This window comes from Pyrgilauda ruficollis, unplaced genomic scaffold (assembly GCF_017590135.1).
Source record: "Pyrgilauda ruficollis isolate IOZ18807 unplaced genomic scaffold, ASM1759013v1 scaffold320, whole genome shotgun sequence".
Lineage (NCBI taxonomy): Eukaryota > Metazoa > Chordata > Aves > Passeriformes > Passeridae > Pyrgilauda > Pyrgilauda ruficollis.
Genome location: NW_024524601.1, coordinates 1 through 4546, shown reverse-complemented (window position 1 = coordinate 4546; position 4546 = coordinate 1).

Sequence of the window (4546 nt, the reverse complement as noted above, 5' to 3'; positions counted from 1 at the left end):
CTCCTCCGTGACCAAACCGGCTCTGGGGTACGGCTGGGGAGGGGACCCTGAGCACAGGGAGGAGGACAATGGAACATCTAGCAAATGCAGACTGTACGTGGAAAGATCAGGAATTTCTTTTAGGGATTTTGTTTGGGTCAGTGGAGAAACAAATGATTCTGCAGAAAGCTCAGCAGACAAGGAGGAAACACAGAATTTTCAAGTGTTAAAAAGAAGAATAACTGAGGCTCCTGCCCTGGCCCTCCTAGAAAGGGAAAAACAATTTCAGTGATAGGTGGATGTTTAACAGGGCCATGCCAAAGGAATTATTGGGCTAAAATGTTTACCCCAATGAGTGGCCTCATTGTCTTAGAATTGTGCAGACACAGCTTTCATGGGAACTGAGGCCTAAAAACTGATGGCACAAGGATCTCTTGCTGTTCAAGTCTGGCATCAAGTTAAAGCTTTGACAACCAAAAGAGCCTCTAAATGGAGGAGCAGTGCTTGGTTGTTAAAGTAGGAAACTTGTTCAATGGCACAGGAGGATTTAGAACTGAGGACAGGGGAAGGGTTTAACCCAGCCTCCTGTTTGAACAGCCTGGAGAGGGGCTGGCAAGAAACCCAGCACTGCATTCAAGGGACACAGCTCCAGACCCAGGCTGGCAGAGATTGATGACACATTCCCTGGCCTGAGGCAGAAAATGTGTTTATGGATGGCTCTGCAAGGGCAGCAGAAGGGAAAAGAGTTACAAGACACGCTATTATTAAGGAAAGGGAATCAGACAAAGCACAGGTTACCCCCCATGGTCAGCTCAGCCGGCAGAGCTGTGTGTGCTTCTGAGAGCCTGGCACTGAAATGCCCTGAGCAGGAAGGCTTCAACATCTTCTGCTGACACCATGTCTCCTAACAGGGGGCAACAGCAATTCTGACTGCTTCAGCAACCACTGCATCACTTAATAAGGTATTTCTAAAGGAATTCTAAGGTAATGGATTGTGGCAGCAATAGACTCAGCTGGGGAGGTCATTTTACAGGAAAGATCCTTCAGGGGGTTATGGCAGCTTTAGGAATACAATGGGATTTTCCACAAGCCCTGGAACCACGAGAGCTCTGGTCAGGTAGAAAGAATGAATAGGGAAAAAAAACCCAACACATTTGAAAGCTGGTGACAGAAACCAAGATGCCATGGGTATGGCTTTTTCCATGGGCTCTGGCAAGAAGAGCCAGACCGAAGGCAGACAGTAAATTATCTCCCTTGCAATTCATGTGTGGAATTCCTTACCCTGGTAATTCTCCACCTAGTGCAGGGTGGAGACAAGGGATGTACATTTAATGCAGTCTGCGGCCAGAATCCTGTCTCCTGTGAAATCTCTCCCAGAGGAAGCTGGGCTGGCACAGAGCCTGCCTTGGCACTTTGCTGCTCCCAACACCCAGCCAGGACATCGGCTCCTGCCCAAGGAGGGCAAAGCAGCAGCACTGGTGGCCAAGTGGCGTGGCCCATGCCAAGTGTCCCTGAGGGCAGAAACAGCCGCCAGCACAGCTGAACACGGGGGGACCCCTCAGCCTCGGCTCCAGGCTCTGCAGCCCCGGAGATTTGCACTTCCCGCTGCAGCAGGAGGATGGGAGGCCGCCACTGAGCCTGCACTCAAGGCAACGCAGCAGCAGCCAGGGCTCCAGAGCGGGCCAAGCCCCTGCGCCTGCCCACAGATCCTCTGCTGGAATCCTCGGCCTGGCCACCCTCCTCTGCCAGCTCCAGCCACTGGGGCCAATCCTTGCTGCCACTGCTGCAGCTTCAGCGCTCGCTGGGCCTGCACTCGCCACAGCTGCTGGGGAACACAAGGGCACAATTCCACTCTGCCTCTCACTCACACTCACACACTGGGCTGCCTGCCATTGCACCCATGCAAAATACACCAAGCTTATTTCTTTTAAGGCTTATTTCTCTACTCAGGCTTGGTTTGACTTTGCCTTGGGGAAAGGAATTTTAAAGGTTTCTTTTAAGGCATTTCACACCACCCAAAAGAGATGAGTTTAACATCTCAACAGACTGGGAACAGCCCAAAAGATACCCACAGAGATAAGGACCAGCAACAAAACATCAAGGCCCAGCAGCAAACAGCAACCAACAGCTCCCCCAGACACTGCCCCCGGCAGAGCTGGAGACACCTGCTCTGGAAAAGGCTCAGAAGGAAATCCAGGAGTGTGCACCTAATGAACAGCAGAGGCAAAGACATCCGGGTCCAACAGGAAACCAAATACTACAAACTACACAGCTTGCAAGCCATGAACATTAAACCAATGGATTTAGATTGGTTCAGACTGTAAAAAGTTTAGGAAAAATCTAGTAAAATTCGTGTGTCATGGAATGATTTTCTCTGCACACCCAGGCTATGTGTGGATGAAATGATTTCTGTTGCACATCCTGGCCAGAATCAAGTAATGCCTTGAGTCTCTAACAATCAAGATATTGCTGAAGAGATTTTGTTCTTCCCTCAGTTTCATGGACAAAATTACACCACTAGAATAACCTTACATTATAATCCTACTTTTATATTGTCAGCTGAGTTTGGGCCAGCGGTATGAGAACCAATTTTTAGTCCTATTAAGAAAAGCAGAAAAAGCTTGATTGCTTTTGAAATTTCATGTCAATGTTTTTGTGTGGCTTTTACTGATGGCAAAATCTTAGTCTGCTTTTTTGGATGTTGTATTTTGCAAAACTGTTAGGAGTAAAAAGTTATCCATTTTTTTTAAGGTTGTAGAGTTAAAACAGGTTGGACCAGTTGCTGTTGAGTTGAAGGTTTGACTATTTGTTCTTGATAGCTCCACCTTGCAGTCACCTATTGTTGAGAGTTTTTCTTCCATTGCCTGTTAATGGCTGCTGATCAGTGCAATTGTCCCCCCTGCTGCTTCCCAGGGAGTGACACCGGACCCTGCAGACAGCAGGGGAGGGGTGCCGGCACAGCTGGTATGCAGATGAGAATGCATTTCACCAGATTTTGCAATTTTCGAGGAAAAAAAACAACTAAAAACAACGAGCCAGCATGGAATTAAGAGACCTAAATAATGTCTAAAGGTGAGGAACTTAATCCAGTATCTGCTAAGATCCTTTTTACGTCTCACTCTAACCTGAAAAGATGGTAGCTAGAAAGAGGACCTGGAATGTTAGACCAAAACAGTGGAATTCCCACCACTCCCTGGAGGACAGAAGCCCCAGCTCTGCCTGCAGACCAGCAGACACAGCTGCATCCTCCTCCTCCTCCTCTGTGCCACTCCTGGGAGCAGCGGCGCTGCGGGTGACTGTGGTTGCTCCCCAACCTGAGCTGAATTTTTTTAATAAAAGCATTAAAAAGGAAAAAGATCTCCTGCCTTATTTATTTCAGCAGCAGCTTCAGTGACAAGATTACAACATGAGAATAATTTGTCATAATAATACTACTTTATATTGTCAGGTAGGTTTGGGACAGAAGTGGGAGAATAAAGTTTTGGTAACAGTTTTTCGATGTTCACCTAGAACAGCTTTGAAGGTGACCATTCAACTCATAAACAGTTAATAACTTATTTAAATAATGTTAAAAAAAATAAAAACAACAACAAAAAAGAAGCAGATACTAGGGGGAGGAGAGGTGACTAACCCTATGGCTGCTCTGGAAGAGAAGCTTCATTCCAGACAGCCAGGAGAGGAGCTTTAGAAATGCAAATTAACACTGCCGGGGCAAAGTGTGGACAATGGACCCGGGTCTCTTGCCTGGGGCAGGAATTGGGCTGATTCCCTCTGCCTCTCACCCCCAGCTCTGCCTGCTTGCACTGATGGAATTTGCACAGCTCAAGGCAGAGCCCATGCTGAGGATATCTGACTGCAACAGAAATGGGTTCAGCTGCAAAGGGAAACAGCAAGTGGAGAATGGTGGGAAAAATTCACTCTAAATAAATGGGGGGGAATCATCCCTGTGCCCACTGCGACATGAGCTGTCACTGTCTATGTTATATAGAGCTTGTGCTGAGGCTGAGGCTTTTGCTACCACAAGTTCAGGAAACCAGTTGGGAATCCAAGTATCTGATGTTTAAGTTAAGAGAAAATCGGCCAATTCATGAAGCCCAGGCACTTGAGGGAGAGCCAAAAATGGGAGAAACATCAACACCCACTAGAATAATCCTAAAACACCATGGACTAGCCCCTGGGAACCCTAAACAATTCATATCAGAAGCCACAGAACCATTTATCATTTCAATAGCATCATTAGATTACAAGCTGTCCTCGAAATAATAACCAACCAGACTGCTCCAGCTCCTGACCTTCCTGCTGACCAATCCACTGCAATCCGGAACACAACATTTCCCCATGGGATGGGATCAGAATATCTGTTAGCAGAAAAAAAGAGGAATTTGTGGAAAACTAAATTAGACAAAGCGCTATTTGCAAAAAATCACAAACTATAAGTGCTGAAACAGATGAAAAAGGAAATAAGAAAGCAGCTCATGTACTGATCCTAACATGGAAACGATGGGAATGGGACACAGTTTTGTGGTTCCCTGGCAGACCTTGGGTTAAACGAATGCTGTTTCTCCTC